Genomic DNA, 27,054 nt, shown 5'->3' with positions numbered 1-27,054 from the left:
GGTGAGAGAGTATCATTAAATTTTAGGGAGAATAAAAAGATGTTCTGGAAGGAGGTAAATAAAGTGCGTAAGTCAAGGGAGCAAATGGGAACTTCAGTGAAGGGCGCAAATGGGGAGGTGATAACAAGTAGTGGTGATGTGAGAAGGAGATGGAGTGAGTATTTTGAAGGTTTGTTGAATGTGTTTGATGATAGAGTTGCAGATATAGGGTGTTTTGGTCGAGGTGGTGTGCAAAGTGAGAGGGTTAGGGAAAATGATTTGGTAAACAGAGAAGAGGTAGTGAAAGCTTTGCGGAAGATGAAAGCCGGCAAGGCAGCAGGTTTGGATGGTATTGCAGTGGAATTTATTAAAAAAGGGGGTGACTGTATTGTTGACTGGTTGGTAAGGTTATTTAATGTATGTATGACTCATGGTGAGGTGCCTGAGGATTGGCGGAATGCGTGCATAGTGCCATTGTACAAAGGCAAAGGGGATAAGAGTGAGTGCTCAAATTACAGAGGTATAAGTTTGTTGAGTATTCCTGGTAAATTATATGGGAGGGTATTGATTGAGAGGGTGAAGGCATGTACAGAGCATCAGATTGGGGAAGAGCAGTGTGGTTTCAGAAGTGGTAGAGGATGTGTGGATCAGGTGTTTGCTTTGAAGAATGTATGTGAGAAATACTTAGAAAAGCAAATGGATTTGTATGTAGCATTTATGGATCTGGAGAAGGCATATGATAGAGTTGATAGAGATGCTCTGTGGAAGGTATTAAGAATATATGGTGTGGGAGGCAAGTTGTTAGAAGCAGTGAAAAGTTTTTATCGAGGATGTAAGGCATGTGTACGTGTAGGAAGAGAGGAAAGTGATTGGTTCTCAGTGAATGTAGGTTTGCGGCAGGGGTGTGTGATGTCTCCATGGTTGTTTAATTTGTTTATGGATGGGGTTGTTAGGAAGGTAAATGCAAGAGTTTTGGAAAGAGGGGCAAGTATGAAGTCTGTTGGGGATGAGAGAGCTTGGGAAGTGAGTCAGTTGTTGTTCGCTGATGATACAGCGCTGGTGGCTGATTCATGTGAGAAACTGCAGAAGCTGGTGACTGAGTTTGGTAAAGTGTGTGGAAGAAGAAAGTTAAGAGGAAATGTGAATAAGAGCAAGGTTATTAGGTACAGTAGGGTTGAGGGTCAAGTCAATTGGGAGGTGAGTTTGAATGGAGAAAAACTGGAGGAAGTGAAGTGTTTTAGATATCTGGGAGTGGATCTGGCAGCGGATGGAACCATGGAAGCGGAAGTGGATCATAGGGTGGGGGAGGGGGCGAAAATTCTGGGGGCCTTGAAGAATGTGTGGAAGTCGAGAACATTATCTCGGAAAGCAAAAATGGGTATGTTTGAAGGAATAGTGGTTCCAACAATGTTGTATGGTTGCGAGGCGTGGGCTATGGATAGAGTTGTGCGCAGGAGGATGGATGTGCTGGAAATGAGATGTTTGAGGACAATGTGTGGTGTGAGGTGGTTTGATCGAGTGAGTAACGTAAGGGTAAGAGAGATGTGTGGAAATAAAAAGAGCGTGGTTGAGAGAGCAGAAGAGGGTGTTTTGAAGTGGTTTGGGCACATGGAGAGAATGAGTGAGGAAAGATTGACCAAGAGGATATATGTGTCGGAGGTGGAGGGAACGAGGAGAAGAGGGAGACCAAATTGGAGGTAAAAAGATGGAGTGAAAAAGATTTTGTGTGATCGGGGCCTGAACATGCAGGAGGGTGAAAGGAGGGCAAGGAATAGAGTGAATTGGAGCGATGTGGTATACCGGGGTTGACGTGCTGTCAGTGGATTGAATCAAGGCATGTGAAGCGTCTGGGGAAAACCATGGAAAGCTGTGTAGGTATGTATATTTGCATGTGTGGACGTATGTATATACATGTGTATGGGGGGGGGGTTGGGCCATTTCTTTCATCTGTTTCCTTGCGCTACCTCGCAAACGCGGGAGACAGCGACAAAGTATAAAAAAAGAAAAAAAAAAATAGAATGGGATGTATTTAGGGAATCAGTGATGGATTGCGCAAAAGATGCTTGTGGCATGAGAAGAGTGGGAGGTGGGCTGTTTAGAAAGGGTAGTGAGTGGTGGGATGAAGAAGTAAGAGTATTAGTGAAAGAGAAGAGAGAGGCATTTGGACGATTTTTGCAGGGAAAAAATGCAATTGAGTGGGAGAAGTATAAAAGAAAGAGACAGGAGGTCAAGAGAAAGGTGCAAGAGGTGAAAAAAAGGGCAAATGAGAGTTGGGGTGAGAGACTATCAGTAAATTTTAGGGAGAATAAAAAGATGTTCTGGAAGGAGGTAAATAGGGTGCGTAAGACAAGGGAGCAAATGGGAACTTCAGTGAAGGGTGTAAATGGGGAGGTGATAACAAGTAGCGGTGATGTGAGAAGGAGATGAAATGAGTATTTTGAAGGTTTGTTGAATGTGTCTGATGACAGAGTGGCAGATATAGGGTGTTTTGGTCAAGGTGGTGTGCAAAGTGAGAGGGTTAGGGAAAATGATTTGGTAAACAGAGAAGAGGTAGTAAAAGCTTTGCGGAAGATGAAAGCCAGCAAGGCAGCAGGTTTGGATGGTATTGCAGTGGAATTTATTAAAAAAGGGGGTGACTGTATTGTTGACTGGTTGGTAAGGTTATTTAATGTATGTATGACTCATGGTGAGGTGCCTGAGGATTGGCGGAATGCATGCATAGTGCCATTGTACAAAGGCAAAGGGGATAAGAGTGAGTGCTCAAATTACAGAGGTATAAGTCTGTTGAGTATTCCTGGTAAATTATATGGGAGGGTATTGATTGAGAGGGTGAAGGCATGTACAGAGCATCAGATTGGGGAAGAGCAGTGCGGTTTCAGAAGTGGTAGAGGATGTGTGGATCAGGTGTTTGCTTTGAAGAATGTATGTGAGAAATACTTAGAAAAGCAAATGGATTTGTATGTAGCATTTATGGATCTGGAGAAGGCATATGATAGAGTTGATAGAGATGCTCTGTGGAAGGTATTAAGAATATATGGTGTGGGAGGCAAGTTGTTGGAAGCAGTGAAAAGTTTTTATCGAGGATGTAAGGCATGTGTACGTGTAGGAAGAGAGGAAAGTGATTGGTTCTCAGTGAATGTAGGTTTGCGGCAGGGGTGTGTGATGTCTCCATGGTTGTTTAATTTGTTTATGGATGGGGTTGTTAGGGAGGTAAATGCAAGAGTCCTGGAAAGAGGGGCAAGTATGAAGTCTGTTGGGGATGAGAGAGCTTGGGAAGTGAGTCAGTTGTTGTTCGCTGATGATACAGCGCTGGTGGCTGATTCATGTGAGAAACTGCAGAAGCTGGTGACTGAGTTTGGTAAAGTGTGTGGAAGAAGAAAGTTAAGAGTAAATGTGAATAAGAGCAAGGTTATTAGGTACAGTAGGGGTGAGGGTCAAGTCAATTGGGAGGTGAGTTTGAATGGAGAAAAACTGGAGGAAGTGAAGTGTTTTAGATATCTGGGAGTGGATCTGTCAGCGGATGGAACCATGGAAGCGGAAGTGGATCATAGGGTGGGGGAGGGGGCGAAAATTTTGGGAGCCTTGAAAAATGTGTGGAAGTCGAGAACATTATCTCGGAAAGCAAAAATGGGTATGTTTGAAGGAATAGTGGTTCCAACAATGTTGTATGGTTGCGAGGCGTGGGCTATGGATAGAGATGTGCGCAGGAGGATGGATGTGCTGGAAATGAGATGTTTGAGGACAATGTGTGGTGTGAGGTGGTTTGATCGAGTAAGTAACGTAAGGGTAAGAGAGATGTGTGGAAATAAAAAGAGCGTGGTTGAGAGAGCAGAAGAGGGTGTTTTGAAATGGTTTGGGCACATGGAGAGAATGAGTGAGGAGAGATTGACCAAGAGGATATATGTGTCGGAGGTGGAGGGAACGAGGAGAAGAGAGAGACCAAATTGGAGGTGGAAAGATGGAGTGAAAAAGATTTTGTGTGATCGGGGCCTGAACATGCAGGAGGGTGAAAGGAGGGCAAGGAATAGAGTGAATTGGAGCGATGTGGTATACAGGGGTTGACGTGCTGTCAGTGGGTTGAATCAGGGCATGTGAAGCGTCTGGGGTAAACCATGGAAAGCTGTGTAGGTATGTATATTTGCGTGTGTGGACGTATGTACATGTGTATGGGGGGGGGGTTGGGCCATTTCTTTCGTCTGTTTCCTTGCGCTACCTCGCAAACGCGGGAGACAGCGACAAAGTATAAAAAAAAAAAAAAAAAAAAAAAAAATATTATACATATATATATATATATATATATATATATATATATATATATATATATGTATATATATATATTATACATATATATATAATATTTAATTTTCCAAAAGAAGGAACAGAGGGGGCCAGGGGAGGGTATTCCAAAAAAGGCCCAGTCCTCTGTTCTTAACGCTACCTCGCTAACGCGGGAAATGGCGAATAGTTTAAAAGAAAAGAAAAAGATATATATATATATATATATATATATATATATATATATATATATATATTATCCCTGGGGATAGGGGATTAAGAATACTTCCCACGTATTCCCTGCGTGTCGTAGAAGGCGACTAAAAGGGGAGGGAGCGGGGGGCTGGAAATCCTCCCCTCTCGTTTTTTTTTAATTTTCCAAAAGAAGGAACAGAGGGGGCCAGGTGAGGATATTCCAAAAAAGGCCCAGTCCTCTGTTCCTAACGCTACCTCGCTAACGCGGGAAATAGCGAATAGTTTAAAAGAAAAAGAAAGAATATATATATATATATATATATATATATATATATATATATATATATATTATCCCTGGGGATAGGGGATTAAGAATACTTCCCACGTATTCCCTGCGTGTCGTAGAAGCCGACTAAAAGGGGAGGGAGTGGGGGGCTGGAAATCCTCCCCTCTCGCTTTTTTTTTTTTTCTAATTTTCCAAAAGAAGGAACAGAGGGAGCCAGGTGAGGATATTCCAAAAAAGGCCCAGTCCTCTGTTTTTAACGCTGCCTCGCTAACGCGGGAAATGGCGAATAGTTTAAAAGAAAGAAGAAAGAATATCTATATATATATATATATATATATATATATATATATATATATATATATATATATATATATATATATATTTATATATATATTATCCCTGGGGATAGGGGAGAAAGAATACTTCCCACGTATTCCCTGCGTGTCGTAGAAGGCGACTAAAAGGGGAGGGAGCGGGTGGCTGGAAATCCTCCCCTCTCGTTTTTTTTTTTTTTAATTTTCCAAAAGAAGGAACAGAGAAGGGGGCCAGGTGAGGATATTCCCTCTAAGGCCCAGTCCTCTGTTCTTAACGCTACCTCGCTAATGCGGGAAATGGCGAATAGTATGAAAGAAAAGAAAATATATATATACATATTTTTGCTTTGTCGCTGTCTCCCGCGTTTGCGAGGTAGCGCAAGGAAACAGACGAAAGAAATGGCCCAACCCACCCCCATACACATGTATATACATACACGTCCACACACGCAAATATACATACCTACACAGCTTTCCATGGTTTACCCCAGACGCTTCACATGCCCTGATTCAATCCACTGACAGCACGTCAACCCCGGTATACCACATCGATCCAATTCACTCTATTCCTTGCCCTCCTTTCACCCTCCTGCATGTTCAGGCCCTGATCACACAAAATCTTTTTCACTCCATCTTTCCACCTCCAATTTGGTCTCCCACATCTCCTCATTCCCTCCACCTCTGATACATATATCTTCTTAGTCAATCTTTCCTCACTCATTCTCTCCATGTAACCAAACCATTTCAAAACACCCTCTTCTGCTCTCTCAACCACTCTCTTTTTATTTCCACACACCTCTCTTACCCTTACGTTACTTACTCGATCAAACCACCTCACACCACACATTGTCCTCAAACATCTCATTTCCAGCACATCCACCCTCCTGCGCACAACTCTATCCATAGCCCACGCCTCGCAACCATACAACATTGTTGGAACCACTATTCCTTCAAACATACCCATTTTTGCTTTCCGAGATAATATTCTCGACTTCCACACATTCTTCAAGGCTCCCAGGATTTTTGGCCCCTCCCCCACTCTATGATTCACTTACGCTTCCATGGTTCCATCCGCTGCCAGATCCACTCCCAGATATCTAAAACACTTCACTTCCTCCAGTTTTTCTCTACTCAAACTTACCTCCCAATTGACTTGACCCTCAACCCTACTGTACCTAATAACCTTGCTCTTATTCACATTTACTCTTAACTTTCTTCTTTCACACACTTTACCAAACTCAGTCACCAGCTTCTACAGTTTCTCACATGAATCAGCCACCAGCGCTATATCATCAGCGAACAACAACTGACTCACTTCCCAAGCTCTCTCATCCACAACAGATTTCATACTTGCCCCTCTTTCCAAAACTCTTGCATTCACCTCCCTAACAACCCCATCCATAAACAAATTAAACAACCATGGAGACATCACACACCCCTGCCGCAAACCTACATTCACTGAGAACCAATCCCTTTCCTCTCTTCCTACACGTACACATGCCTTACATCCTCGATAAAAACTTTTCACTGCTTCTAAAAACTTGCCTCCCACACCATATATTCTTAATACCTTCCACAGAGCATCTCTATCAACTCTATCATATGCCTTCTCCAGATCCATAAATGCTACATACAAATCCATTTCCTTTTCTAAGTATTTCTCACATATATTCTTCAAAGCAAACACCTGATCCACACATCCTCTACTACTTCTGAAACCACACTGCTCTTCCCCAATCTGATGCTCTGTACATGCCTTCACCCTCTCAATCAATACCCTCCCATATAATTTACCAGGAATACTCAACAAACTTATACCTCTGTAATTTGAGCACTCACTCTTATCCCCTTTGCCTTTGTGCAATGGTACTATAAACGCATTCCGCCAATCCTCAGGCACCTAACCATGAGTCATACATACATTAAATAACCTTACCAACCAGTCAATAATACAGTCACCCCCTTTTTAAATAAATTCCACTGCAATACCATCCAAACCTGCTGCCTTGCCGGCTTTCATCTTCCTGCAAAGCTTTTACTACCTCTTCTCTGTTTACCAAATCATTTTCTCCAACCCTCTCACTTTGCACACCACCTCGACCAAAACACCCTATGTCTGCCACTCTATCATCAAACACATTCAACAAACCTTCAAAATACTCACTCCATCTCCTTCTCACATCATCACTACTTGTTATCACCTCCCCATTTGCGCCCTTCACTGAAGTTCCCATTTGCTCCCTTGTTTTAAGCACTTTATTTACCTCCTTCCAGAACATCTTTTTATTCTCCCTAAAATTTAATGATACTCTCTCACCCCAACTCTCATTTGCCCTCTTTTTCACCTCTTGCACCTTTCTCTTGACCTCCTGTCTCTTTCTTTTATACATCTCCCACTCAATTGCATTTTTTCCCTGCAAAAATCGTCCAAATGCCTCTCTCTTCTCTTTCACTAATAATCTTACTTCTTCATCCCACCACTCACTACCTGAAAAAGGACTGGTGATTGGGAATACCTGGTTTAAAAAGCGAGATATACATAAGTATACGTATGTAAGTAGGAGAGATGGCCAGAGAGCGTTATTGGATTACGTCTTAATTGACAGGCGCGCGAAAGAGAGACTTCTGGATGTTAATGTGCTGAGAGGTGCAACTGGAGTGATGTCTGATCATTATCTTGTGGAGGCTAAGGTGAAGATTTGTATGGGTTTTCAGAAAAGAAGATTGAATGTTGGGGTGAACAGGGTGGTGAGAGTAAGTGAGCTTGGGAAGGAGACTTGTGTGAGGAAGTACCAGGAGAGACTGAGTACAGAATGGAATATGGTGAGAACAATGGAAGTAAGGGGAGCGGGGGACGAATGGGATGTATTTAGGGAATCAGTGATGGATTGCGCAAAAGATGCTTGTGGCATGAGAAGAGTGAGAGGTGGGTTGATATATATATATATTTTTTTTTTTTTTTTTTTTTTTTATACTTTGTCGCTGTCTCCCGCGTTTGCGAGGTAGCGCAAGGAAACAGACGAAAGAAATGGCCCAACCCCCCCATACACATGTACATACACACGTCCACACACGCAAATATACACACCTACACAGCTTTCCATGGTTCACCCCAGACGCTTCACATGCCTTGATTCAATCCACTGACAGCACGTCAACCCCTGTATACCACATCGCTCCAATTCACTCTATTCCTTGCCCTCCTTTCACCCTCCTGCATGTTCAGGCCCCGATCACACAAAATCCTTTTCACTCCATCTTTCCACCTCCAATTTGGTCTCCCTCTTCTCCTCGTTCCCTCCACCTCCGACACATATATCCTCTTGGTCAATCTTTCCTCACTCATTCTCTCCATGTGCCCAAACCATTTCAAAACACCCTCTTCTGCTCTCTCAACCACGCTCTTTCTATTTCCACACATCTCTCTTACCCCTACGTTACTTACTCGATCAAACCACCTCACACCACACATTGTCCTCAAACATCTCATTTCCAGCACATCCATCCTCCTGCGCACAACTCTATCCATAGCCCACGCCTCGCAACCATACAACATTGTTGGAACTACTATTCCCTCAAACATACCCATTTTTGCTTTCCGGGATAATGTTCTCGACTTCCACACATTTTTCAAGGCTCCCAAAATTTTCGCCCCCTCCCCCACCCTATGATCCACTTCCGCTTCCATGGTTCCATCCGCTGACAGATCCACTCCCAGATATCTAAAACACTTCACTTCCTCCAGTTTTTCACCATTCAAACTCACCTCCCAATTGACTTGACCCTCAACCCTACTGTACCTAATAACCTTGCTCTTATTGACATTTACTCTTAACTTTCTTCTTCCACACACTTTACCAAACTCCGTCACCAGCTTCTGCAGTTTCTCACATGAATCCGCCACCAGCGTTGTATCATCAGCGAACAACAACTGACTCACTTCCCAAGCTCTCTCATCCCCAACAGACTTCATACTTGCCCCTCTTTCCAAAACTCTTGCATTTACCTCCCTAACAACCCCATCCATAAACAAATTAAACAACCATGGAGACATCACACACCCCTGCCGCAAACCTACATTCACTGAGAACCAATCACTTTCCTCTCTTCCTACACGTACACATGCCTTACATCCTCGATATATATATATATATATATATATATATATATATATATATATATTTTTCTTTTTCTTTCAAACTATTCGCCATTTCCCGCATTAGCGAGGTAGCGTTAAGAACAGATGACTGGGCCTTTGAAGGACTACCCTCACCTGGCCCAATTCTCTGTTCCTTCTTTTGGAAAATTAAAAAAAAACGAGAGGGGAGGATTTCCAGCCCTCCGCTCCCTCCCTTTTAGTCGCCTTCTACGACACGCAGGGAATACGTGGGAAGTATTCTTGCTCCCCTATCCCCAGGGATAATATATATATATATATATATATATATATATATATATATATATATATATATATTTTTTTTTTTTTTTTTTCTTTCAAACTATTCGCCATTTCCCGCATTAGCGAGGTAGCGTTAAGAACAGAGGCCTGGGCCTTTGAGGGAATACCCTCACCTGGCCCAATTCTCTGTTCCTTCTTTTGGAAAATTAAAAAAAATGAGAGGGGAGGATTTCCAGCCCCCCCCCTCCCTTCCCTTTTAGTCGCCTTCTACGACACGCAGGGAATACGTGGGAAGTATTCTTTCTCCCCTATCCCCGGGGATATACATATATATATATATATATATATATATATATATATATATATATATATATATATATATATTCCCTGGGGATAGGGGAGAAAGAATACTTCCCACGTATTCCCTGCGTGTCGTAGAAGGCGACTAAAAGGGGAGGGAGCGGGGGGCTGGAAATCCTCCCCTCTCTCTTTTTTTTTTTTTTTTTTTTTTTCAAAGGAAGGAACAGACAAGGGGGCTGGATGAGGATCTTTCCTTAGAGGCCCAGTCCTCTATTCTTAACGCTACCTCGCTGATGCGGGAAATGGCGAATAGTATGAAAGAAAAGAAAGAAAAGAAAAAGATATATTTATTTCTATTTATCTTGCTTTGTCGCTGTCTCCTGCGTTTGCGAGGTAGCGTAAGGAAACAGACAAAAGAAATGACCCAACCCACCCCCATACACATGTATATACATACACGTCCACACACGCAAATATACATACCTATACATCTCAATGTACACATATATATATACACACACAGACACATACATATATACCCATGCACACAATTCACACTGTCTGCCTTTATTCATTCCCATCGCCACCTCGCCACACATGGAATACCATCCCCCTCCCCCCTCGTGTGCGAGGTAGCGCTAGGAAAAGACAACAAAGGCCCCATTCGTTCACACTCAGTCTCTAGCTGTCATGCAATAAAGCCCGAAACCACAGCTCCCTTTCCACATCCAGGCCCCACACAACTTTCCATGGTTTACCCCAGATGCTTCACATGCCCTGATTCAATCCACTGACAGCACGTTAACCCCGGTATACCACATCGATCCAATTCACTTTATTCCTTCCCGCCTTTCACCCTCCTGCATGTTCAGGCCCCGATCACTCAAAATCTTTTTCACTCCATCTTTCCACCTCCAATTTGGTCTCCCACTTCTCCTCGTTCCCTCCACCTCCGACACATATATCCTCTTGGTCAATCTTTCCTCACTCATTCTCTCCATGTGCCCAAACCATTTCAAAACACCCTCTTCTGCTCTCTCAACCACGCTCTTTTTATTTCCACACATCTCTCTTACCCTTACATTAGTTACTCGATCAAACCACCTCACACCACACATTGTCCTCAAACATCTCATTTCCAGCACATCCACTCTCCTGCGCACAACTCTATCCATAGCCCACGCCTCGCAACCATACAACGTTGTTGGAACCACTATTCCTTCAAACATACCCATTTTTGCTTTCCAAGACAATGTTCTCGACTTCCACACATTCTTCAAGGCTCCCAGGATTTTCGCCCCCTCCCCCACCCTATGATTCACTTCCGCTTCCACGGTTCCATCCGCTGCCAGATCCACTCCCAGATATCTAAAACAATTTACTTCCTCCAGTTTTTCTCCATTCAAACTTACCTCCCAATTGACTTGACCCTCAACCCTACTGTACCTAATAACCTTGCTCTTATTCACATTTACTCTTAACTTTCTTCTTTCACACACTTTACCAAACTCAGTCACCAGCTTCTGCAGTTTCTCACATGAATCAGCCACCAGCGCTGTATCATCAGCGAACAACAACTGACTCACTCCCCAAGCTCTCTTATATATATATATATATATACATATATATACATGTAGAGGATGTGTGGATCAGGTGTTTGCTTTGAAGAATGTATGTGAGAAATACTTAGAAAAGCAAATGGATTTGTATGTAGCATTTATGGATCTGGAGAAGGCATATGATAGAGTTGATAGAGATGCTCTGTGGAAGGTATTAAGAATATATGGTGTGGGAGGCAAGTTGTTAGAAGCAGTGAAAAGTTTTTATCGAGGATGTAAGGCATGTGTACGTGTAGGAAGAGAGGAAAGTGATTGGTTCTCAGTGAATGTAGGTTTGCGGCAGGGGTGTGTGATGTCTCCATGGTTGTTTAATTTGTTTATGGATGGGGTTGTTAGGGAGGTAAATGCAAGAGTCCTGGAAAGAGGGGCAAGTATGAAGTCTGTCGGGGATGAGAGAGCGTGGGAAGTGAGTCAGTTGTTGTTCGCTGATGATACAGCGCTGGTGGCTGATTCATGTGAGAAACTGCAGAAGCTGGTGACTGAGTTTGGTAAAGTGTGTGGAAGAAGAAAGTTAAGAGTAAATGTGAATAAGAGCAAGGTTATTAGGTACAGTAGGGTTGAGGGTCAAGTCAATTGGGAGGTGAGTTTGAATGGAGAAAAACTGGAGGAAGTGAAGTGTTTTAGATATCTGGGAGTGGATCTGTCAGCGGATGGAACCATGGAAGCGGAAGTGGATCATAGGGTGGGGGAGGGGGCGAAAATTTTGGGAGCCTTGAAAAATTTGTGGAAGTCGAGAACATTATCTCGGAAAGCAAAAATGGGTATGTTTGAAGGAATAGTGGTTCCAACAATGTTGTATGGTTGCGAGGCGTGGGCTATGGATAGAGATGTGCGCAGGAGGATGGACGTGCTGGAAATGAGATGTTTGAGGACAATGTGTGGTGTGAGGTGGTTTGATCGAGTAAGTAACGTAAGGGTAAGAGAGATGTGTGGAAATAAAAAGAGCGTGGTTGAGAGAGCAGAAGAGGGTGTTTTGAAATGGTTTGGGCACATGGAGAGAATGAGTGAGGAAAGATTGACCAAGAGGATATATGTGTCGGAGGTGGAGGGAACGAGGAGAAGAGGGAGACCAAATTGGAGGTGGAAAGATGGAGTGAAAAAGATTTTGTGTGATCGGGGCCTGAACATGCAGGAGGGTGAAAGGAGGGCAAGGAATAGAGTGAATTGGAGCGATGTGGTATACAGGGGTTGACGTGCTGTCAGTGGATTGAGTCGGGGCATGTGAAGCGTCTGGGGTAAACCATGGAAAGCTGTGTAGGTATGTATATTTGCGTGTGTGGACGTGTGTATGTACATGTGTATGGGGGGGGGGTTGGGCCATTTCTTTCGTCTGTTTCCTTGCGCTACCTCGCAAACGCGGGAGACAGCGACAAAGTATAAAAAAAAAAAAAAAAAACATGTATATATATATAGAAGTGGTAGAGGATGCGTCGATCAGGTGTTTGCTTTGAAGAATGTATGTGAGAAATACTTAGAAAAGGAAATGGATTTGTATGTAGCATTTATGGATCTGGAGAAGGCATATGTAGCGAGGTGGCGATGGGAATAAATAAAGGCAGACAGTATGAATTATGTACATGTTTTATATATGTATATGACTGTGTGTGTATATATATATCTGTTCATTGAGATGTATAGGTATGTATATTTGCGTGTCTGGACGTGTATGTATGTATATATATATATATATATATATATATATATATATATATATATATATATATATATATATATATATATATTTATTTATTATACTTTGTCGCTGTCTCCCGCGTTTGCGAGGTAGCGCAAGGAAACAGACGAAAGAAATGGCCCAACCCCCCCCCATACACATGTATATACATATGTCCACACACGCAAATATACATACCTACACAGCTTTCCATGGTTTACCCCAGACGCTTCACATGCCTTGATTCAATCCACTGACAGCACGTCAACCCCGGTATACCACATCGCTCCAATTCACTCTATTCCTTGCACTCCTTTCACCCTCCTGCATGTTCAGGCCCCGATCACACAAAATCTTTTTCACTCCATCTTTCCACCTCCAATTTGGTCTCCCTCTTCTCCTCGTTCCCTCCACCTCCGACACATATATCCTCTTGGTCAATCTTTCCTCACTCATTCTCTCCATGTGCCCAAACCACTTCAAAACACCCTCTTCTGCTCTCTCAACCATGCTCTTTTTATTTCCACACATCTCTCTTACCCTTACGTTACTCACTCGATCAAACCACCTCACACCACACATTGTCCTCAAACATCTCATTTCCAGCACATCCATCCTCCTGCGCACAACTCTATCCATAGCCCACGCCTCGCAACCATACAACATTGTTGGAACCACTATTCCTTCAAACATACCCATTTTTGCTTTCCGAGATAATGTTCTCGACTTCCACACATTCTTCAAGGCCCCCAGAATTTTTCGCCCCCTCCCCCACCCTATGATCCACTTCCGCTTCCATGGTTCCATCCGCTGCCAGATCCACTCCCAGATATCTAAAACACTTCACTTCCTCCAGTTTTTCTCCATTCAAACTCACCTCCCAATTGACTTGACCCTCAACCCTACTGTACCTAATAACCTTGCTCTTATTCACATTTACTCTTAACTTTCTTCTTCCACACACTTTACCAAACTCAGTCACCAGCTTCTGCAGTTTCTCACATGAATCAGCCACCAGCGCTGTATCATCAGCGAACAACAACTGACTCACTTCCCAAGCTCTCTCATCCCCAACAGACTTCATACTTGCCCCTCTTTCCAAAACTCTTGCATTTACCTCCCTAACAACCCCATCCATAAACAAATTAAACAACCATGGAGACATCACACACCCCTGCCGCAAACCTACATTCACTGAGAACCAATCACTTTCCTCTCTTCCTACACGTACACATGCCTTACATCCTCGATAAAAACTTTTCACTGCTTCTAACAACTTTCCTCCCACACCATATATTCTTAATACCTTCCACAGAGCATCTCTATCAACTCTATCATATGCCTTCTCCAGATCCATAAATGCTACATACAAATCCATTTGCTTTTCTAAGTATTTCTCACATACATTCTTCAAAGCAAACACCTGATCCACACATCCTCTACCACTTCTGAAACCACACTGCTCTTCCCCAATCTGATGCTCTGTACGTGCCTTCACCCTCTCAATCAATACCCTCCCATGTAATTTACCAGGAATACTCAACAAACTTATACCTCTGTAATTTGAGCACTCACTCTTATCCCCTTTGCCTTTGTACAATGGCACTATGCACGCATTCCGCCAATCCTCCGGCACCTCACCATGAGTCATACATACATTAAATAACCTTACCAACCAGTCAACAATACAGTCACCCCCTTTTTTAATAAATTCCACTGCAATACTATCCAAACCTGCTGCCTTGCCGGCTTTCATCTTCCGCAAAGCTTTCACTACCTCTTCTCTGTTTACCAAATCATTTTCCCTAACCCTCTCACTTTGCACACCACCTCGACCAAAATACCCTGTATCTGCCACTCTATCATCAAACACATTCAACAAACCTTCAAAATACTCACTCCATCTCCTTCTCACATCACCACTACTTGTTATCACCTCCCCATTTGCGCCCTTCACTGAAGTTCCCATTTGCTCCCTTGTCTTATGCACTTTATTTACCTCCTTCCAGAACATCTTTTTATTCTCCCTAAAATTTAATGATACTCTCTCACCCCAACTCTCATTTGCCCTTTTTTTCACCTCTTGCACCTTTCTCTTGACCTCCTGTCTCTTTCTTTTATACATCTCCCACTCAATTTCATTTTTTCCCTGCAAAAATCGTCCAAATGCCTCTCTCTTCTCTTTCACTAATACTCTTACTTCTTCATCCCACCAATCACTACCCTTTCTAATCAACCCACCTCCCACTCATCTCATGCCACAAGCATCTTTTGCGCAATCCATCACTGATTCCCTAAATACATCCCATTCCTCCCCCACTCCCCTTGCTTCCATCGTTCTCACCTTTTTCCCGCGTTAGTGAGGTAGCGTTGAGAACAGAGGACTGGACCTTTAAGGTAATATCCTCACCTGGCCCCCTTCTCTGTTCCTTCTTTTGGAAAATTAAAAAAAATGAGAGGGGAGGATTTCCAGCCACCCGCTCCCTCCCCTTTTAGTCGCCTTCTATGACATGCAAGGAATACATGGGAAGTATTCTTTCTCCCCTATCCCCAGGGATAAATCCCTAATAATACTTTACAATAAATGTTATCAAATTTAGTTAAAATAAATCTGCTGCCTTCCCACAAAAGCTAAAAAGTTATGTATAAAACCAATAAGGATTCAGTCAATCCTTGTTTGTGAACACTAGGAAAAATACAAAACAATTATTCATTCACATGTTGTTTTGATATTTTGAAATGCAAATGCATCATATTCTTCTGACTTAAAGTTTGGAGCGTGTCAGCCAGTTCAAAGTCTTGAACTTTACGTTGAGCTCCAGGGTTGATCATCACATTAATAAGTGAAGGCTTGTTTTCTTCTTCAAGAGCCTGACTACCTGCCTCTTGCAGTTCAGGGACAGACTTACAGAAGGAACCAGTTTCACTGAACATTGAAACCATGCATTCATAGTGTACAGTTGGCAGAAGTGATGTTGGTGGAGTTGCAATAGCAGCATCCATTCCATCTCTTATTTCATTGAACAATTCCTTGTCCAAACCACTGTAGATGCCATTATTGTTTACAATGATGACTATGATGGGTAGTTTGTAGTGGTAAATTGTTTCCATTTCCATACCACTAAAACCAAAAGCAGAATCTCCTTCAACACATATGATTCGCTTGCCTGGAGCATGATCTTGTGCCCATCAGGCTGCTGCAATGGCATAACCAAGACCAACACCCATTGTACCAAAAGTACCTGCATCCAGTCTGTGGCGTGGAAATTTGTTGAGCAAAATAGTCCGTCCAATGTCCATGGTATTGGCTCCTTCACTGACAATAATACAATCATGTGGTAACAGCTGGTACAGGTGATGAAGTACTGCGTAGTGGTTCAAAGGTTCTGAAATATCCTGGGCCATTTTAGTACTAATGCTTTTGTTGTCCAGCACTTTCTCTTGAAGTTGAGACCACCAAGGTGAGTGTGAGGCAACAAGAGTTCCTGGTACTGCTTCTTGGAGCTGGCCACAAACTGCCCTTAAGTCACCTAGCAAAACAACACTTCCATTCACACTGTTGTGGAACTCCTCAGAACATAAATCCACATGTATAAACTTTACATCTGATGCATATCGTGGAGGGCGACCAAAATGAAGAATCCAATTCAATCTTGCTCCAAGAAGCAGAATCACATCAGCCTCCAACAATGCTTTGGTGCGAGCAGGAGCCACACACAAAGGGTGGTCATCGGGTACAACTCCTTTGCCCATTGGTGTAGGTAAGAAGGGTATACCAGTCTTTTCTAACAAACAATGGATCTGTTCTTCAGCACAGGCATAGGCAGCACCCTTCCCTACCACCACCAGAGGACGCTGAGCACCACAAAGCAGTGTAACTGCCTCCAAGACGGAGTCTGGTGATGCTAGAGATATTGGAGGTGGGGGACACTTGGGATGCTGAAAAATCAGTGACTCATCTACTCTCTCAGCTATGAGATTTCCAGGTAAATCCAGGTATGCAGCACTGGGTCATCCATAAATTGTGCACTTAATAGCTTTTGCCACGTGGTATGGTATAGTATCAATTCTTGGAGGTCGGGCTGAGTATTTGCAATAGATGCGACATGACTCAACCTGTGGACACTCCTGAAAGGCCCCTAGGCCTTCTTGCTCTTGGTCACTTGAGCCACCAACCACCAACAATGGCCAGCAGTTTGTCTGAGCATTTGCCAAACCACCAATTGTGTGGAGAAGTCCTGGACCTGACACAACCAAACACACCCCCAGGCATTCCCGTCAAGTAACCTATAGCATGGGCAGCATAGCATGCAGCTTGTTCATTACGCATCCCAATGTACTTAATACCTGCTTGCTGAGCTGCCACTGCTATTTCGACAACAGGAATTCCCACTATTCCAAACATATATCTAACACCTTGCTGAACAAGAGCATCCACTAGAACATGAGCACCATCAGTTTCTTTCCCAGACATCCTACTTTTTTGTTCTGATTCTTTTCTATTGGTTGCTAGTTGAGTAGTCAGAGTTCCTCTTATCTTGGATGTCACCTTATCATGAAAGGCCCCACGACCAAATACTGAAGACACAGTTGTACGCAGTACCCTGTAGAAGGTACTAGGTCTACAAGCTGCGGTGAACATATATATATATATATATATATTATATATATATATATTATATATATTATATATATATAATATAATATATATATATATATTATATATATATATATATTATATATATATAATATATATATATATAATATATATATATATATATTATCAGATTGGGGAAGAGCAGTGCGGTTTCAGAAGTGGTAGAGGATGTGTGGATCAGGTGTTTGCTTTGAAGAATGTATGTGAGAAATACTTAGAAAAGCAAATGGATTTGTATGTAGCATTTATGGATCTGGAGAAGGCATATGATAGAGTTGATAGAGATGCTCTGTGGAAGGTATTAAGAATATATGGTGTGGGAGGCAAGTTGTTAGAAGCAGTGAAAAGTTTTTATCGAGGATGTAAGGCATGTGTACGTGTAGGAAGAGAGGAAAGTGATTGGTTCTCAGTGAATGTAGGTTTGCGGCAGGGGTGTGTGATGTCTCCATGGTTGTTTAATTTGTTTATGGATGGGGTTGTAAGGGAGGTAAATGCAAGAGTCCTGGAAAGAGGGGCAAGTATGAAGTCTGTTGGGGATGAGAGAGCTTGGGAAGTGAGTCAGTTGTTGTTCGCTGATGATACAGCGCTGGTGGCTGATTCATGTGAGAAACTGCAGAAGCTGGTGACTGAGTTTGGTAAAGTGTGTGGAAGAAGAAAGTTGAGAGTAAATGTGAATAAGAGCAAGGTTATTAGGTACAGTAGGGGTGAGGGTCAAGTCAATTGGGAGGTGAGTTTGAATGGAGAAAAACTGGAGGAAGTGAAGTGTTTTAGATATCTGGGAGTGGATCTGTCAGCAGATGGAACCATGGAAGCGGAAGTGGATCATAGGGTGGGGGAGGGGGCGAAAATTTTGGGAGCCTTGAAAAATGTGTGGAAGTCGAGAACATTATCTCGGAAAGCAAAAATGGGTATGTTTGAGGGAATAGTGGTTCCAACAATGTTGTATGGTTGCGAGGCGTGGGCTATGGATAGAGATGTGCGCAGGAGGATGGATGTGCTGGAAATGAGATGTTTGAGGACAATGTGTGGTGTGAGGTGGTTTGATCGAGTAAGTAACGTAAGGGTAAGAGAGATGTGTGGAAATAAAAAGAGCGTGGTTGAGAGAGCAGAAGAGGGTGTTTTGAAATGGTTTGGGCACATGGAGAGAATGAGTGAGGAGAGATTGACCAAGAGGATATATGTGTCGGAGGTGGAGGGAACGAGGAGAAGAGGGAGACCAAATTGGAGGTGGAAAGATGGAGTGAAAAGGATTTTGTGTGATCGGGGCCTGAACATGCAGGAGGGTGAGGGGAGGGCAAGAAATAGAGTGAATTGGAGTCATGTGGTATACAGGGGTTGACGTGCTGTCAGTGGATTGAAGCAAGGCATGTGAAGCGTCTGGGGTGAACCATGGAAAGCTGTGTAGGTATGTATATTTGCGTGTGTGGACGTGTGTATGTACATGTGTATGGGGGGGGGGGCCATTTCTTTCGTCTGTTTCCTTGCGCTACCTCGCAAACGCGGGAGACAGCGACAAAGTATAAAAAAAAAAAAAAAAAAAAAATATATATATATAATATATATATATATATATATATATATATATATATATATATATATATATATATATATATATATGTATATATATATATTGTTGACTGGTTGGTAAGGTTATTTAATGTATGTATAACTCATGGTGAGGTGCCTGAGGATTGGCAGAATGCGTGCATAGTGCCATTGTACAAAGGCAAAGGGGATAAGAGTGAGTGCTCAAATTACAGAGGTATAAGTTTGTTGAGTATTCCTGGTAAATTATATGGGAGGGTATTGATTGAGAGGGTGAAGGCATGTACAGAGCATCAGATTGGGGAAGAGCAGTGTGGTTTCAGAAGTGGTAGAGGATGTGTGGATCAGGTGTTTGCTTTGAAGAATGTATGTGAGAAATACTTAGAAAAGCAAATGGATTTGTATGTAGCATTTATGGATCTGGAGAAGGCATATGATAGAGTTGATAGAGATGCTCTGTGGAAGGTATTAAGAATATATGGTGTGGGAGGCAAGTTGTTAGAAGCAGTGAAAAGTTTTTATCGAGGATGTAAGGCATGTGTACGTGTAGGAAGAGAGGAAAGTGATTGGTTCTCAGTGAATGTAGGTTTGTGGCAGGGGTGTGTGATGTCTCCATGGTTGTTTAATTTGTTTATGGATGGGGTTGTTAGGGAGGTAAATGCAAGAGTTTTGGAAAGAGGGGCAAGTATGAAGTCTGTTGGGGATGAGAGAGCTTGGGAAGTGAGTCAGTTGTTGTTCACTGATGATACAGCACTGGTGGCTGATTCATGTGAGAAACTGCAGAAGCTGGTGACTGAGTTTGGTAAAGTGTGTGGAAGAAGAAAGTTAAGAGTAAATGTGAATAAGAGCAAGGTTATTAGGTACAGTAGGGTTGAGGGTCAAGTCAATTGGGTGGTGAGTTTGAATGGAGAAAAACTGGAGGAAGTAAAGTGTTTTAGATATCTGGGAGTGGATCTGGCAGCGGATGGAACCATGGAAGCGGAAGTGGATCATAGGGTGGGGGAGGGGGCGAAAATTCTGGGGGCCTTGAAGAATGTGTGGAAGTCGAGAACATTATCTCGGAAAGCAAAAATGGGTATGTTTGAAGGAATAGTGGTTCCAACAATGTTGTATGGTTGCAAGGCGTGGGCTATGGATAGAGTTGTGCGCAGGAGGATGGAGGTGCTGGAAATGAGATGTTTGAGGACAATGTGTGGTGTGAGGTGGTTTGATCGAGTGAGTAACGTAAGGGTAAGAGAGATGTGTGGAAATAAAAAGAGCGTGGTTGAGAGAGCAGAAGAGGGTGTTTTGAAGTGGTTTGGGCACATGGAGAGGATGAGTGAGGAAAGATTGACCAAGAGGATATATGTGTCGGAGATGGAGGGAGCAAGGAGAAGAGGGAGACCAAATTGGAGGTGGAAAGATGGAGTGAAAAAGATTTTGTGTGATCGGGGCCTGAACATGCAGGAGGGTTAAAGGAGGGCAAGGAATAGAGTGAATTGGAGCGATGTGGTATACCGGGGTTGATGTGCTGTCAGTGGATTGAATCAAGGCATGTGAAGCGTCTGGGGTAAACCATGGAAAGCTGTGTAGGTATGTATATTTGCGTGTGTGGACGTATGTATATACATGTGTATGGGGGGGGGTTGGGCCATTTCTTTCGTCTGTTTCCTTGAGCTACCTCGCAAACGCGGGAGACAGCGACAAAGTATGAAAAAAAAAAAATATATATATATATATATATATATATATATGTATATATTGAAGGTTTGTTGAATGTGTTATATGATAGAGTGGCAGATATAGGGTGTTTTGGTCGAGGTGGTGTGCAAAGTGAGAGGGTTAGGGTAAATGATTTGGTAAACAGAGAAGAGGTAGTAAAAGCTTTGCGGAAGATGAAAGCCGACAGGGCAGTGGGTTTGGATGATATTGCAGTAGAATTTATTAAAAAAGGGGGTGACTGTGTTGTTGACTGATTGGTAAGGTTATTTAATGTATGTATGACTCATGGTGAGGTGCCTGAGGATTGGCGGAATGCTTGCATAGTGCCATTGTACAAAGGCAAAGTGGATAAAAGTGAGTGCTCAAATTACAGAGGTATGAGTTTCTTGAGCATTCCTGGGAAATTGTATGGGAGGGTGCTGATTGAGAGGGTGAACGCATGTACAGAGCATCAGATTGGGGAAGAACAGTTTGGTTTCAGAAGTGGTAAAGGATGTGAGGATCAGGTGTTTGCTTTGAAGAATGTATGTGAGAAATACCTAGAAAAGCAAATGGACTTGTATGTGGCATTTATGGATCTGGAGAAGGCATATGATAGAGTTGATAGAGATGCTCTGTGGAAGGTATTAATAATATATGGTGTGGGAGGCAAGTTGTTAGAAGCAGTGAAAAGTTTTTATCGAGGATGTAAGGCATGTGTACATGTAGGAAAAGTTCCTAGGAAAGTGATTGGTTCTCAGTGAATGTAGGTTTGCAGCAGGGGTGTGTGATGTCTCCATGGTTGTTTAATTTGTTTACGGATGGGGTTGTTACGGAGGTAAATGCAAGAGTTTTGGAAAGAGAAGCAAGTATGCAGTCTGTTGTGGATGAGAGAACTTGGGAAGTGAGTCAGTTGTTGTTCGCTGATAGAGTGCTGATGGCTAATTCGTGTGAGAAACTGCAGAAGCTGGTGACTGAGTTTGGTAAAGTGTGTGAAAGAAGAAAATTGAGAGTAAATGTGAATAAGAGTAATGCTATTAGGTACAGTAGGGTTGAGGGACAAGTCAATTGGGAGGTAAGTTTGAATGGAGAAAAGCTGGAGGAAGTGAAGTGTTTTAGATATCTGGGAGTGGATTTGACAGCGGATGGAACCATGGAAGCGGAAGTGAATAATAGGGTGGGGGAGGGGGCAAAAGTTCTGGGAGCGTTGAAGAATGTGTGAAAGTTGAGAACATTATCACGGAAAGCAAAAATGGGTATGTTTGAAGGAATAGTGGTTCCAACAATGTTATAAGGTTGCAAGGCATGGGCTATGGTAAGAGTTGTGTGGAGGAGGGTGGATGTGCTGGAAATGAGATGTTTGAGGACAATATGTGGTGTGAGATGGTTCGATCGAGTAAGTAATAATAGAGTAAGAGAGATGTGTGGTAATAAAAAGAGTGTGGTTGAGAGAGCAGAAGAGGGTGTTTTGAAATGGTTTGGTCACATGGAGAGAATGAATGAGGAAAGATTGACCAAGAGGATATAAGTGTCAGAGGTGGAGGGAACAAGGAGGAAGTGGGAGACCAAATTGGAGGTGGAAAGATGGATTGAAAAAGATTTTGAGTGATCAGGGCCTAAACATGCAGGAGGATGAAAGGCGTGCAAGGAATAGAGTGAATTGGAACGATGTGGTATACCGGGGTCGACGTGCTGTTAATGGATTGAACCAGGGCATGTGAAGCGTTTGGGGTAAACCATGGAAAGTTCTGTTGGGCCTGGATGTGGAAAGGGAGCTGTGGTTTCGGTATATTATTACATGACAGCTAGAGACTGAGTGTGAACGAAAGTGTCCTTTGTTGTCTTTTCCTGGCACTACCTCGTGCACATTTGGGGGGGAGGGGGTTGTTATTTCATGTGTGGTGGGGTGGTGATGAGAATGAATAAGGGCAGACAGTATGAATTATGTACATGTGTATATATGTATATGTCTGTGTGTGTATATATATGTATATGTTGAGATTTATAGGTATGTATATTTGCTTGTGTGAACATGCATGTATATACATGTGTATGTGGGTGGGTTGGGTCATTTCTTTCGTCTGTTTCCTTGTGCTACCTTGCTAACGTGGGAGACAGCGACAAAGGAAAATAAATAAAATAATAAATATATATATCTATGTATCCCTGGGGATAGGGGAGAAACAATACTTCCCACGCATTCCTCACGTGTCGTAGAAGGCAACTAAAGGGGACGGGAGCATGGGGGCTGGAAACCCTCCCCTCCATGTATTTTAACTTTTTAAAAGGGTAAACAGAAGAAAGAGTCACGCGGGGAGTGCTCATCCTCCTCGAAGGCTCAGGTTGGGGTGTCTAAATGTGTGTGGATGTAACCAAGATGAGAAAAAAGGAGAGATAGGAAGTATGTTTGAGGAAAGGAACATGGATGTTTTGGGTCTGAGTGAAAGGAAGCTTAAGGGTAAAGGGGAAGACTGGTTTGGGAATGTCTTAGGAGTAAAGTCAGGGGTTAGTGAGAGGACAAGAGCAAGGGAAGGAGTAGCACTACTCCTGAAACAGGAGTGGTGGGAGTATGTGATAAAGTGTAAGAAAGTAAACTCTAGATTGATATGGGTAAAACTGAAAGTGGATGGAGAGAGATGGGTGATTATTAGTGCCTATGCACCTGGGCATGGGAAGAAAGATCATGAGGCAAGTGTTTTGGGAGTACCTGAGTGAGTGTGTTAGTAGTTTTGATGCACGAGACCAGGTTATAGTGATGGGTGATTTGAATGCAAAGGTGAGTAATGTGGCAGCTGAGGGAATAATTGGTATACATGGGGTGTTCAATGTTGTAAATGGAAATGGTGAGGAGCTTGTAGATTTATGTGCTGAAAAAGGACTGGTGATTGGGAATACCTGGTTTCAAAAGAGAGATATACATAAGTATACGAATGTAAGTAAGAGAGATGGCCAGAGAGCATTATTGGATTATGTGTCAATTGATAGGCGCGCAAAAGAGAGACTTTTGGATGTTAATGTGCTGAGAAGTGCAACTGGAGGGATATCTGATCATCATCTTGTGGAGGCGAAGGTGAAAATTCGTAGGTTTTCAGAAAAGAAGAGAGAATGTTGGGGTGAAGAGAGTGGTGAGAGTAAGTGAGCTTGGGCGTGGGGGAGGAAAGGGATGTATTTAGGGAAGCAGTGATGGCTTGCGCAATAGATGCTTGTGGCATGAGAATCGTGGGAGGTGGGCAGATTAGAAAGGGTAGTGAGTGGTGGGATGAAGAAGTAAGATTATTAGCGAGAGAGAAGAGAGAGGCATTTGGACAATTTTTGCAGGGAAATAATGCAAATGACTGGGAGATGTATAAATGAAAGAGGCAGGAGGTCAAGAGAAAGGTGCAAGAGGTGAAAAAGAGGGCAAATGAGACTTGGGGTAAGAGTGTATCATTAAATTTTTATGAGAATAAAAAGATGTTTTGGAAGGAGGTAAATAAAGTGCATAAGACAAGGGAACAAATGGGAATTTCAGTGACGGGGGCTAATGGGGAGGTGATAACAAGTAGTGGTGATGTGAGAAAGAGACGGAGTAAGTATTTTGAGGGTTTGTTGAATGTGTTTGATGACAGAGTGGCAGATGAAAGTTGTGGATGAGAGAGCTTGGGAAGTGAGTCAGTTGTTGTTCGCTGATGATACCGCACTGGTGGCTGATTCGTGTGAGAAACTGCAGAAGCTGGTGACTGAGTTTGGTAAAGTGCGTGAAAGAAGAAAGCTGAGAGTAAATGTGAATAAAAAGGAAAGTTATTAGGTACAGTAGGGTTGAGGAACAAGCCAATTGGGAGGTAAGCATGGAGACATCACACACCCCTACCGCAAACCAACATTCACTGAGAACCAATCACTTTCCTCTCTTCCTACATGTACACATGCTTTACATCCTTGATAAAAACTTTTCACTGCTTCTAACAACTTGCCTCCCACACCATATATTCTTATTACCTTCCACAGAGCATCTCTATCAACTCTATCATATGCCTTCCCCAGATCCATAAATGCTACATACAAATCCATTTCCTTTTCTAAGTATTTCTCACATACATTCTTCAAAGCAAACACCTGATCCACGTATCCTCTACCACTTCTGAAACCACACTGCTCTTCCCCAATCTGATGCTCTGTACATGCCTTCACCCTCTCAATCAATACCCTCCCATATAATTTACCAGGAATACTCAACAAACTTCTACCTCTGTAATTTGAGCACTCACTTTTATCCCCTTTGCCTTTGTACAATGGCACTATGTAAGCATTCTGCCAATCCTCAGGCACCTCACCATGAGTCATACATACATTAAACAACCTTACCAACCAGTCAACAATACAGTCACCCCCTTCTTTAATAAATTCTACTGCAATACCATCCAAACCCGCTGCCTTGCTGGCTTTCATCTTCCGCAAAGCTTTTACTACCTCTTCTCTGTTTATCAAATCATTTTCCCTAACCCTCTCAATTCGTACACCACCACAACCAAAGCACCCTATATCTGTCACTCTATCATCAAACACATTCAACAAACCAAAATACTCACTCCATCTCCTTCTCACATCACCACTACTTGTTATCACCTCCCCATTAGCCCCCATCACTGAAGTTCCCATTTGTTCCCTTGTCTTACGCACTTTATTTACCTCCTTCCAAAACATCTTTTTATTCTCCCCAAAATTTAATGATACTCTCTCACCCCAACTCTCATTTGCCCTCTTTTTCACCTCTTGCACCTTTCTCTTGACCTCCTGCCTCTTTCTTTTATACATCTCCCACTCATTTGCATTATTTCCCTGCAAAAAGCGTCCAAATGCCTCTCTCTTCTCTTTCACTAACAATCTTACTTCTTCATCCCACCACTCACTACCCTTTCTAATCTGCCCACTTCCCACACTTCTCATGCCACAAGCATATTTTGCACAAGCCATCACTGCTTCCCTAAACACATCCCATTCCTCCCCCACTCCCCTTAAGTCCTTTGTTCTCACCTTTTTCCATTCTGTACTCAGTCTCTCCTGGTACTTCCTGACACAGGTCTCCTTCCCAAGCTCACTCACTCTCACCACTCTTTTCACACCAACATTCTCTCTTCTTTTCTGAAAACCTCTACAAATCTTCACCTTCCCCTCCACAAGATAATGATCAGACATCCCTCCAGTTGCACCTCTCAGCACACTGAAATCCAAAAGTCTCTCTTTTGCGCACCTATCAATTAACATGTAATCCAATAATGCTTTCTGGCCATTTCTCCTACTTACATACGTATACTTATGTATATCTCTCTTTTTAAACCAGGTATTCCCAATCACCAGTCCTTTTTCATCACATAAATCTACAAGCTCTTCACCATTTCCATTTACAAAACTGAACACCCCATGTACACCAATTATTCCTCAACTGCCACATTACTCACCTTTGCATTCAAATCACCCATCACTATAACCTGGTCTCGTGCATCAAAACTACTAACACACTTACTCAGGTGCTCCCAAAACACTTGCCTCTCATGGTCTTTTTTCTCATGCCCAGGTGCATATGTACCAATAATCACCCATCGCTCTCCATCCACTTTCAGTTTTACCCATATCAAGCTAGAGTTTACTTTCTTACACTCTATCACATACTCCCACCACTCCTGTTTCAGGAGCAGTGCTACTCCTTCCCTTGCTCTTGTCCTCTCACAAACCCCTGACTTTACTCCTAAGACATTCCCAAACCACTCTTCCCCTTTACCCTTGAGCTTCGTTTCACTCAGAGCCAAAACATCCAGGTTCCTTTCCTTAAACATACTACCTCTGTATGTATATATATGCATACGTTGAAATGTATAGGTATGTATATGTGAGTGTGTGGAAGTGCGAGTATATACATTTGTATGTGGGTGGGTTGGGCCATTCTTTCATCTGTTTCCTTGCACTACCTCGCTAATGCAGGAGACAGCGTCAAAGCATAATAGAAAAAATGTACATATATATATATATATATATATATATACATTTATTTATTTATTATACTTTGTCGCTGTCTCCCGCGTTTGCGAGGTAGTGCAAGGAAACAGACGAAAGAAATGGCCCAACCCCCCCCATACACATGTATATACATACGCCC

At 42.7% G+C, this 27,054-nt stretch overlaps 1 protein-coding gene and 1 pseudogene across 10 annotated transcripts in view; both read right to left on the bottom strand.

The window, feature by feature from the left end:
• tgo (Aryl hydrocarbon receptor nuclear translocator homolog tgo) overlaps window positions 1–27,054 on the bottom strand; it is a 942,634-nt gene that overhangs the window by 18,810 nt on the left and 896,770 nt on the right. The window lies entirely within an intron of this gene.
• LOC139753858 (2-hydroxyacyl-CoA lyase 1 pseudogene) lies at window positions 15,456–17,678 on the bottom strand (annotated as a pseudogene).

Source organism: Panulirus ornatus, chromosome 1 (assembly GCF_036320965.1).
Source record: "Panulirus ornatus isolate Po-2019 chromosome 1, ASM3632096v1, whole genome shotgun sequence".
Classification (NCBI taxonomy): domain Eukaryota; kingdom Metazoa; phylum Arthropoda; class Malacostraca; order Decapoda; family Palinuridae; genus Panulirus; species Panulirus ornatus.
The sequence above is the reverse complement of the archived record's forward strand: the minus strand, read 5'-3'. Positions and strand labels throughout refer to the sequence as shown.